Source organism: Rhinolophus sinicus, linkage group LG12 (assembly GCF_036562045.2).
Source record: "Rhinolophus sinicus isolate RSC01 linkage group LG12, ASM3656204v1, whole genome shotgun sequence".
Classification (NCBI taxonomy): domain Eukaryota; kingdom Metazoa; phylum Chordata; class Mammalia; order Chiroptera; family Rhinolophidae; genus Rhinolophus; species Rhinolophus sinicus.
This window is the reverse complement of record NC_133761.1, coordinates 44637531-44649702: the sequence shown is the minus strand read 5'-3', so window position 1 is coordinate 44649702 and position 12172 is coordinate 44637531. Positions and strand designations below refer to the sequence as shown.

The following is a 12172-nucleotide window of genomic DNA, read 5'->3' as shown; positions in this document are numbered from 1 at the left end:
ATTGGGCATGAGAGCTATACGGCCAAATGAAATGCTAAAAGCAGACCTATTTCAGTTGTTGATCTTTCCCCCACCTCCTCCCTTCTTGTTTTGCTTTGAGAAGGCAGGTTCAATTACCAGTTACTCAACTTGGCATTTCCACGCCACTCTGTAGAGAAAGATATAATCAAGGGTAAATCTAATGCAGTTTGTGCTAGCAAAATATTACAGCACCCAGTTGGGGTTTGATACTTTCGTAGGGTTCCCATAATGGAATACCTGCTGAATAACTATGCAGAGGACCTTGTTAGGTAAATGAAACATGCCTAATTGAAACGGTTAACCTTAATCTGAAAAGCTGTACAGGTGAGATGCTCCATGTCTGATTAAACTTTATGTGCCAAGAATCTCATTTTGATATGTTTATTGAAAGACTTTATTCCAAAAACATGATGTGATCATGTTCTCCACAGCAACACTCTTCCATGACTTTGCATGACTGAGGGATTCTGAGTTGGAAGTGGTCCATGATTTGGCTCCTGTTTACTCTGTTGCTGGCAGTTTTTCCAGAGGGTGGGAAATCTGGCTCTGAAGTCAGGCTCCTAGGTTAAATTCTGGGTCGACTTCTTACCAGTTCTGTGACCTTGGGGAAGTTACTCTGATTTTTCAATTTCTTACCTGTAAAACGAAGCAAATAATACTACGAGATGTATGTACAGTGTTGTTTTGGGGCTTAAATGAGATACTGCACGTAAACCCATCTGTCTGTCTGGCTTGATCTGGGGTTGGACTCAGACTGGTTTAAATTTCTGTTTTGCTACTTATTAGCTGCCTGATCTGATAACTGACCTATCCAAACCTTAGTTTTCTAATTTTTAAAATAGATATGATAATGAGCATTTCACAGGAAAAATAAATAAAATTTCATATGAAAAGCACTTATTACAGAGACTGATCATGGAGGCCTGTTAATAGACATGTTTCTTCTTCTGTGCCTTTGTCCATCCTTTTTCCTTAGTCTATAGGTCCCAATGTTTTCTCTTTGCCTAGAAGGGTAGCATAGCAGTAGTGAGGAACACGAGGCTGGGTTCCAGGGTGCTTCTACGGTACTTATTCTGTGAGCTTGAGCTTCCAGGTTTGTAAAACAGGGTTAATGGTACCTCCCAGTAGGGCTAATATGAGGATTGAATGAATTAATGAAAGCACTTCTCACAGTACTTGTTTTTCTTTTCTTTTCCTTTCCCATCATTCACTTGCCAAAATCTTTCCATCCTTCAAAGTCCAGTGGAGTGGCCATCTCTGTGTAGGCCTCCCTAACTCCATTTAGCTAGAATTCACTTCTCTCTTTCCCTTATACTATTATGGATTTACTGTCAGTACTACAGCACATTATGGATTTGTCCTTGGACTTAGTTTTGGAACATGTGTTTTACCTCTATTTATAGATCATGAGCTTTTTGAGGAATATGGATTTTGATTTTGTTGATTCATCTTGGCTTTCCTTGTTGTACCTAGCAGAGTGCCTGCCTTTGGCTGACACTTATATATAATAAACCGGTGGAAGTAAAATCAACCTGCATCTCTTTCTGTTCCAGTGAGCTTTATATCATCTACATCATTGTATTTGAGTATTTCCTGATAATGACAGCAGCATAGATACTCCATTTCTAATCTCAGTCCTCAGCAATAACCACAGTAACATTTCACATATATTTCTACAGATGTTTTTTTCTATATATATGAACTCATTTTTATAATCACTATGCTTAAGATTTGATGTATGCATATGATCAGAACCCTTAAATTCTACCTAATTATGCTTTATTGAGTAGCTTGATTTCTACCTTATTTGTAAATAGGAAATTGTCCTTAGTTAAATTCCTCTTTAGTGATATTTAAAATTTTTTGGTGAAATCTCAAGAGTTTAGAAAGTAAAACCCAATACCTTAAGTAATTTTGTTTTTATATTGTTGGGATCCAAACAGTTATACCAAAAATTTTATATCGTGATGCCAACGTGCTTTTAACTGTTACAGAATAATTTTATGTGAGTGCAGTTATTGTTATGCTGCTGTTTAATATGTAGCCTATCTTATTAAAAAATGCAGGTTATGCTGTTTTGGCCTCTGGTCTCTGAATGTGATCTTAGAAACAAGAGACCCTCTTCCCCAACTGAGGGTTCTGTTCTCTACGTCTTGGTGTTGAAATATATTCTTCTGACTTCAGTGCTGCCTGAGAATGTTAACATCTGTTTTAGTTTAATCAATTTACAAGAACTTGGTCCAAAAAGATACCTGGCCACTCACCGAAAGGGGCTTCCTCAAAGTTCTGTTTTTTAAGGGGCCCGGAACTTTTCTGAGTTTTGCACAATTTCAGCTTAAACATGTTCAATCAAGACAGTTCCACTTTAGGGAGAATCCACCTTTAATTTAGTGGGGACTTTGACTATGTACATTAAAATTTTATTATTATCTCTAAGCCCCAGAGTTTACTTAGTTCTGGGTGATATTGTTGGAAAGTTGTTTATTAGCACGTATAAACTATTTATATATTTATGAGAAATGCTAAAAAATACATACCCAAAACATTAAGCCAGTTTGGATAATTTGGAAAGAATTTTACTTTGATTTATTATCAACCTAATTTTCTTTGAACAGACTGAAAGATGCATTTGTTCTCAGAGCTATTTAAACTTTTGTTTATTACACATGTTCTTGAACTTATTCTTTTGAGATCAGTAACCGACATTCACGCAGAGATTTAGGACGGGGCCGCCCCGGACATGACTCTGACCCCATGTGAGTTCTGACAGCCCCAGGCTAGTGCTGAGCAATTGTGTGACCTTGAGCAAGTCACTTCCCTTCTCTAGGCCTCAGTTGTATCATCTGTAAAACAGGGATAACAGGTTTAATTTTATAGATTTAGCAACTGAGAGAGTACTTGCCCGTGGCCATCTGGACAATAGGTGGTAAAATTCAGAATTTTAGCTGAGGCCCTAGGGTGCCCAAGTCTTTGGCTTTTCCACCACACTCTGCTTGCTACCTGAGCTGGTACTCGACAACATTTGGACCCCTGGAAGCAGTGGAGCAACAGAAAGTGGAATCTGATTATCCTGGTGGCAGCATGGTCACCCCGAGTGGGGGAAAGTTGCGTTGTGGAGTAAATGGGGTGGAACATTCACATTCCCCAAGACCACATTCTGTGTGGTTATCACACAGAAAGCCTGTCTTTTAAGGCTGCAGCTTTATGTTTTCTTTCATTTTCTTTTATTTTAGCCAAACTTGTTCTGCTTCCAGTTCTGCGCTTTCGTTTCCCTGAAAGACTTTCTTTGATAAGAACCACTTCATTTCTAATGGCTATAATTATAATTAGGTGGGATTACCTGTCACCTGCTAGCATAGCCCTCTATGTGAACTGGCTATTATTGTGACATTGTAACACCTGGTAGGTAAGTCTCCTATTAGATTGTGTAGCCGCTCCCCATCTGGGTCCTTAACTCTTCTTCCTCTGGTTTTGTATTTCATTGGCCTCCTCTCCTTCCGCTCCCACTTCTGACTTATAAGACACCTTTGTATGAATTATGGAAAAGTGTCCTGCCCCAACTGGCACTCTTTCCTGGCTCAGGACTTGGGGACTAGCACCGTTTGACCCCATCTGTTGGAGGACTTTGTGCAAGATGCAACCTGCACAACCTTCCATAGGCTGCGTGCACTCGATTGCTGATACTTTTTTGTACTAGTTGGCATGTTGCCGTTCCTATAATGTTACCTCCCGTCCTGGTCAGTCCTAGCTTTTATATTCAGTTTCTTCATAAGAAAGGCCTTTTTCTGCTGTTGAATCAAGTGGTCCATACTCTCCTTCTCTGAACTTGTTATCTGGCCCTTCCACCTCTGGGGCCTAATGTCTGATCCTTTGCACTGAGAAACGTGATCCTTTGCACTTTCCCCATAATTCACTCGAATGTCTGAACTTCCTTTCTCCGGCCGTCACCTGCCTGAAACAGTGGGGTCTGCAGTTAAGGAGCTGCAGCTTGGGGGTGCTTAAGACACTCTCCCCTGGCCTCTGGCCCCCCACAGAGGTGCAGACCCTTCTTCATTTGGGCTGAGTGCCCTGCCTGCAGTGGTCTTTAACATCCTGCGGCTACAGACAGCTCTTTGGACCGCGTGCGCTCAGGGTGCGCTTGCCTGGCGTAAGCACATTTACTGTTACTGGGACGTCCTCCACCCCCAGGGCATCCTACAGCAGTCAACTTCACTTTCCAAGCTAATACCTCCTATCTTGAGTGACGCCTGCCACCCTTCTGCAAAATCCCTGCTGTGTATCCTCACCTTCTGCCATTTAGACACGTGGGCGTCTGCAGACAGGTGGCATTTTGGTCTCTGGCAAAAGGACTATCCCGCACTGGCCTTGTCCTGGGTTATGGGCCTCGGCCACACCCTCCCAAAATAGCACTTTAAAAAATGTTTCTTTCTGTCCTACTATTGCAACTTCGTGACTGATTTTCTGGGGATTAAATTCATGTCTCCCAGGCACCCCCACTTCTCTGAGGGCTTTTTGAGATTTTTCCTGGGTAGTGACCAGTTATACTTGGATGCTGCTCTCCCCAGACATACTGTTATCTTTTCCAATTGTACTGTCTAATACTTCAATGCCCTTGGTGTGATTTCTTGTGTGGAACTCGATACTTGTCAGGTGATTATCGTCTTCTGCTTGTAACCATTTGGTCTCTCAAATGGTTACTTTTAATATTACCAAGCATTTCCATTTTACCCAGTGTAAATCTCCTTCCTACCTCCCATGGAAGAAAAAACGACGGACTAGTCCATAATGGCATCCAGATTTCCCCTTTTATTCTGAAGGATTTCCCCCCGTTAACGTATTATTAATTATTATTATTATTATTATTATTATTTATTGGAATAGGTCATAAAAAGAGCCACACTCCCTGAGCCGGCTGAGGCGGGCAGAGTGGTAAGAGCTGTGTGTGAACGACATCACCTCGTTCTCACAACAGCCAGAGAGCCACTGTCATTGCTCCCCTTCACAGTGGGTGAAACTGGCAGAGACGTTGGTTAACGTGCTTCAGGACACGAGGCGAATCGTGATCCGACCAGAACCAGGGCCCAGGCAGTTGGGAGTTCTTACCCTCCGGCCATAGCACCTCTAATACATTGAGGTTCAAGATTGCTCTGAGCTATTATTATTTTAAGAACACACCAGTAATATGCTGTGAGAGTATTCTGTTCTAAAGCTAGTCGGGTTAATTCTTTTTATAATTTTTTTTTTAAATTGCAATACAATTGACATAAAATTATTTTACTTTCAGGTGAACAATGTAATGATTTAATATTTGTATAAATTAATTCTGTATTTTTTGATTTGTCTTTGTGGTTGTGCTAGTAATTTGTTATGTTAGGTTCATCTGTGGGTATATATTTCTAGTTTTCCCCTCCATCCTTGTTGATTTAATGATTTTTAGAGGTATAAAATATTAACAGGGTTCAAAAAACACATTAAAATGATATGATGTGTACTTTCTCAAAAAACAGCTCTGGCTGCTGGGTGGAAAGTAGATGAGAGAAGGAGCGTAAGTGGGAGATTCAGAGACTTGATAGTCCAGGCAGCAGCTGGCCGGGCAGTAAGATGGAGAACTGGGAATGCATTTTGGTGAAATTTAGTGATGAGTCCATTTCTGGTGGAGGAGTGAGGATGGGGGAGGAATCCAGGGTGATGCCGGTGGTCTGGCTTGAGCAGCAGGTGTCTCGGGGGCCACTGACTGAGATGGGGAAGGGTAGGAGAGGACAGTTGGGAAGGACAGAAAACCAAACATGTTAGTTGGGAGTTTCCTTTTAGAAAGCAAAATGGAGATGCTGAGAGTTGGATATGGGTGTGGGGAGCTTAAAGGAGCGATCTAAGCTCCAATTCGTATTAGATATGAATTTGAAAATTATCAGGGTAGAGATTATACTTACCACCAAGGGACTGAGTGACAGCTCCTAGGGAGAGAAGAGGGCTAAGCGGTGAGGTCCCAGGAGCAAAGAGGAGTGTGAGTGAGGGGAGGCCAGGAGAGCACGGCATCTTAGGAGCAGAAGAGGAGAGTGAGAAGCGAGTAACTGTGGGGAGTGCTGCTGAGGAAAGAGAAAATTCTATGAAGTTTTTGTCTCCAGAGGCACTGCCAAGAGCATTTTAAGTGGTGTGATGGGGAGGAGAAGCCCGATTGCTGTGGGTTTAGAGGCAGTGGGAGGTGAGGAAATGGAGACAGCTGGTAAAGACGGTTCTTTCAGTAGGGAACAGAGACATGGCACAATATCTGGAGGGAGATTTGGATTCAGGAGAGGCTTATCTCTCCCCCAACATTGTGGGAACCTTGAGGATGGGGTTGTGATTTGGACTTCCCCTTGGTCCCTGGGGGGAGGGGGGGTGCTTCGTGCACAGTGGTTAATCAAATGGCCTTTTCTGTTAATGGCACCTAACTTGGTATTGGGAAGACACAGTGGCGGTGGTGGGTGAAGCAGCCTGTGGCTTGGCCGTTTCAGTGTACTCACTGCAAGGTTGTGGCCAGGGTCTGGGTCACTCAAAGTGGAGTTTGAGCACCAAAGTGTTACTCTTTGTATTGAATTGCCTAAACGTTAAAGTTGCTGCTGTTTCCAAGATAACCTTTGTTTTATTACTTATGTGGCAATTAGGTATTTCTTTGTGTCATTTATTTAATAGTTTTTCCCTATCATGGGAAACCTGGACTTAAAAAAAGATCATTGGATCAGACAAAAATGATTTTGGCTCATTTATAGATATTAATTGATCTCACATGTAGGAAACAAATATAGACGTTTTGGACTATGAGGGACCTTAAGAATTTTCTATATTGGATTATGTGTGTGTTTTAGTCCTTTCTTCAGATATTTATCGTCTCCAAAGAAAATCGAGTGAACTAATACTTATTTCCTATTGATCTTCCTCATGTTTTAATAACTTATTCTTCCTTTCAAGACTCAACTAGATACTTAATAATCAGGGAACAATAAAAATTCCTGAATATAATAGGTATCCCTGAGCAATCCCTGAAGCAAATATTTTACCAAGAAAATGTATTAATAAAATAATTAGCAATCCTGTTAGGAACTCTTATTCCCATTTCACAGAAGAAACAGATTTATGAAGGCTAAATACCTTTCCCAAGCTTGCAAAATTGTTAATCTGAGAAAAATTTAAAACATATAAACATACATTACTATCATAAATACTTATTTATTCACCAATATTTTTGAGCAACTATTGGCTGGATAGCAGGTTGGATGTTGAGCGTATAACACAGCATAAGACAGACCTGGCATCTGTCTTCATGGAACTTACCATCTTTACATGGCTCTTATGAATAAGAATGAGGAAAATAGAAAACCCTGGAAAGTGACATAAATATACAATTGACAAGGAAATATACACATATATTTAAGAAACATGTAAATGATTATTTTACTAATAATCCAAGAAGTATGCGTACATATTAAAATAATGTGGTTTTGGCATATCTAGGTAGCAACGATTTAAAAGGTAATACCAACGTGCTTTAAATAAATAGCTGTTCTCAAAAATTCAGAGGGACATTGACAGATCCATTGACTGTTGCGCATATGCTGCTGTGAACATGGGTGTACAAACACCTCTTCAAGACCCCGCTCAGTTCTTTTGGATTAAAGTGGAATTCTGGCTCATCAGGTGGATAGCACAGTGGTTAGGCATCTATTTTTAAGTTTTTAAGGAACTACCACACTGTTTTCCATAAATGATAACTTTTTAAAACAAAAATCATAGCAGCTTCCTGATTGACGACTCCTGTTCATCTCAGTGTACATTAAAAAATGTAAATAAAATGTTAACTGTTATCGTGACCATCTGAAATTGAAAAGACAACATGAATCCAGATTTCTTGACTGTACAAAGTGTTCACTGACTAAGCTATCCCCTCAATATTCTTCATGAGAAGAGAAGGACATGGGCCTTAGGTAATTGAGGGGCCAGCTTTCTAAATAGTTTTCAGAGCATTTGGGCCAGCAAAGCCTCTCATTTTAATGATCCTGCCTCAAATCGATCTCTCCAGCCTATGGCTACTTTTCCATCTTATTCCCTGTAGCACTGTCTTAAGGATCCAAACGTTTGCCTACCTCGTCTCTATCCAGTACTTCCCTTATGAAAGGTGCACACAAAGAAAGAGGCCTAAGAGCTCAAAGAAACCAGAGCAGATCTATAAGAAATAGACAGCAGACCCAAAGAAAGTCCAGTAGCAGGCCTAGGAGAAAATACTTTTTCTCCTTTTTGTTCATCTTACTTCAAGATAGATGTGCAAGGAGGGCTGTCTTTTGAGAACCAGTCGTATTTCTTGATTTCCCGGACCTCATCATGTTTAGACCTGTGTTTGCAGGGCTGGCCTACCCTAAGAGCACTGCATGGAGGACTCCCTCCATGTTCTGTCAGGCAGTGTCCTGGTGTCCTGTTCTCAGCACGCACTGTCACACGGCAGCCTCTGCAAGTTCTTGACCCGAATCCCCGGGACCCATACTGCTGCTGAGCTCACCCCAGTTTTCTATTATACAGCCCGAAGTCCCAGATTTCCTGAGAAAGTACTAACTATGTTGATTTTTTGTAAAGGAAATTCATGAACTATTATTATTCAGGCTCTGAAAACCTGTACCTTCTCTTACATATGTAAATGTGGAGAAATGACTGTACTCTATCTTGTGGCCTGATTTTTGCTGTACAGTCCTGTCGCCAGCCCCCCAACGACTACTTAGGAATCAAGAGTACTACTTGCATGAATCCACTGGGACTAATGCCTTGACACAGATGAAATACTCAACACTTATCTATTGAATGAATGAATGGAGAATGGACGCTGGATGGATAAAGCTGGTCTCTCCTCATTTGACAGAACAGATGAACAAAATGGCATCTATCTTATTTCTGAAGCAAAGACCACTCAGATTGCTCAGTCTGTACCCTGTCTCTTTGGAATAACCTAGGGTCTCCTGACAGTTGTACAACTGGTCAGGCTTCCAGAAATGTGATCTAGGAGGTTCCACAGCCTGTGTCTTCCCCAGGTGGCATGGGTACCCACCTCAGACAGACCCTCACAGGCAGAGGGATTACTCTGCATATGGCAGAATCTTCCTGCTTCTCCTTGATGGGTATTTAAATGTCAAAAGCCGGTGTGAGTGTTACGTTTGGCACATTAACACCTTATTTATTAGGCCACATTTCCAAGTAGAAACATTTTCCAAATTACTTGAAGCTTAACCTTTAAGCAGGAAAACTCAATTTACTTTGACCACGTCGATGGATAGTTTCACATGTCCCTGCCTTTTCTAACAGTATATTGAACATCATTGAACATCTTTGTATTTCTAGGTATCTTATTATGGTTTTATAGGGGTGGTCTCAGAGGTGGCTGAGCTTTGTTTGTGTCTCAGAAAATGATCACACAGACGACTTGCTTTTTTGTAGTGTTTCGTGTGTTTTTTTAACTTTCCCGACACTATGCAAGCGGTCGCGTATCATGTCTTATTACATTATTATGTTTACTTCTATTTGTTTCTCATTCCCCCTTCTAATGTCTGCTGTGGGCTAGAAAACCAAGTTTATTAGGCTTGTTATGTGCCACCTACACCAATTATGCCTAGACCAAGAGCATGGAGCTTCCAGCTGCTGGTCTGAGTGGCTCCCATTCCAATCAAGTGCATAAACTTTATGCTTAGACTTGACAGCCCATTAAATAGCACTTCCCTTTTCTGAGCCACTTGGAGGAGACAAGGAGTCAAGCAGAAGGAGTCGTAGATCATCTTTGTTACAAATGAAGCTATTATTTGGGACAGTGACTTGATCTGCAGGTAGGTGGGCCTCCTAATTGTGAACCGCAGTTACGGAGACTGCCCTGCCTGCTCAGGCCTGGTGTGGAAAGCCTGGAGCCTGTCTGACTTGGGGCCTGACCCTGGAGACTTTGCCTCATGGCCATGCTGCCCAGACACACACCTCCTTGGTCCCGAGCGGCTCCTGAGCGAGAAGGGGAAGGCATGAGGAAGGCATGCCCAGTTCCTGGTGCCCAAAACGCTGCTCGGAAACCACAGGGATGAGTGAGTCCGAGGCGCGGAGGCCGGCTGTGTAGAGGAAGTTATGTCCTCTCCTGGAGACTGAGGAGTGCGGAGGAATTGTTTCCCTCTAACAGGGATGTGCTTTGACTGCCCAGCGGCCATTAAAAATCTGCTGAGTCCTTGTTTCCCCATCAGGTCTTTGAGGTGGCTAGGGAAGTAACTCCAGGTAAGAGGAGATGTGAGCACTTCTCATCTCTGTAGTACGACCACCTGCTGCTTCAGCTTCTGCGTTTTCTTTAAAATTAGTTTGTGGAAGTAGCTTGATGAAATGTCTTTATGGAGTGTGTACATCCTTAAAGCTCGGGCCCCAGGAGGGTCCTTTTTCATGTCTGCATACTGCAGCCTTCAGATGTGGCTTTTCTCACTGCATGCAGCAGTATTTCTATCTAGTCGTCACTCAGCCAAATGTGATCTCTCAGGCTACTCAACACATGGAAAGTAATAAGCCATCAGCCTAAACAGCGAGGTTTAAAACGGTGCAGCCACTACGGAAAGCAGTATGGAGGTTCTTTAAAAAATTAAACAGAATTACCATATGATCCAGCAGTTCTACTTCTGATATATATACATATATCATATATATATCATATATGTATATATATATATATCATATATGTATATTTATTTTATTTATTTTTTAAATTGAAAGCAGGGTCTTGAAGACACCCATAGTCACAGCAGCGTTATTCACAATGACCAAAGGGTGGAAACAACCCAAATGGTAATTGACAGATGAACAGATAAACAAAATGTGTATAATATTCTTCAATGCAATATTCTTCAGCCTTAAAAAGGAAGGAAATTCTGACACAGGCTACACATGGTTGAACCTTCAAGACATCATGCTAAGGGAAATAATCCAGTCACAAAAGGGCATGTACTGTATGATTCCACTTATAGGAGGTAGCAGGGCAGTATTCAAATTCATAGAGACAGAAAGTAGAATGCTGGTTGCCAGGGTTGGGGGAAGGAGGAATGGGGAGTTAGTGTTTAATGGGCATAGAGTTTCAGTGTGGGAAGATGAAAAAGTTCAGGAGATGGACTTTGGTGATGGCTGCATAACAATGTGAATGTATTTAATGCTACTGAACTGTATATTTAAAAACGGTTAAAATGGTAAATTTTACATTATATATATATATTTACCACTATAAAAAAAAGAAAAAAGAAAAAAGAAGAGTGGTGACTGTGAGAGAGCTGGAGCTATGAGCCTAGGAGAACAGCGGTGGCTTCCCCTGAGAGGACACTGAATGGTCTGTGTGTGCGAACAGGCGCTAAATCCTGAGGAATCCAGTTGGCGAGAAATAAAAACAACTGTACTTGTAATTGCTTAGTTGGTCCTAGCATGTTGTTTTTCAGAAAATTTTGTCAGAAAAGTTTGGTCACATGAGTTATTATGCTAGTAGCTTTTTTTAATAATGGGTCAGGGAACAACATTTAGCTTTTCTTTGGCCAAGGATATAATTTTGATAAATGTTGCCTTCTGTTGTTAATTAGAATGTGTTAAAATGATAAGTTCATGGAAACAAAGAAAAAATTATGATTTGTCTTAGAACAAGTAAACCTCTATTTAAAATTGGAGTGTACGTTATAGTGTGGGGGAGATCTATGATATAAATTAAAAACAAATTTAAAAGTGCTCGTCCAAGACATGTTCCTCCCTAAACTCTCCTCTTCTTCTCATTCATACTTACGTCTAAGAAGAGAAAATCCTAGAAGTTGAAGATCTTTTGTTGACTGAGGATAATGATGCCAGCAGTACAATGGCCTTGATAGTAATTTCGGTGATGTCACTGGGAGTGTGGAATTGGAGGATGCTGAGCAGAGCTTAGTTACACGGCAGGAAAAGGGGCATCTTTGGGAGGATGCCCGGTTTGGTTTGGAGGGCCTACCGAGGGAATCATGAGAGCAGAGAGTTTGGGGAGGAATAGAGTGGCATGGAGAACATCTGGTAAAACTGTTCCTCTTTCCCTGGATATTTTCAGTAAAACCTCTGTCTTGCACTGTGGCCTGGTGACTTTTTGGAAATGTGACGAAGTACCAAGTGGTTC

The 12172-nt window shown here is 41.3% G+C and overlaps 1 protein-coding gene across 4 annotated transcripts in view; it reads left to right on the top strand.

Annotated features, from left to right (window-relative positions):
* PCNX2 (pecanex 2) overlaps window positions 1-12172 on the top strand; it is a 242855-nt gene that overhangs the window by 15644 nt on the left and 215039 nt on the right. The window lies entirely within an intron of this gene.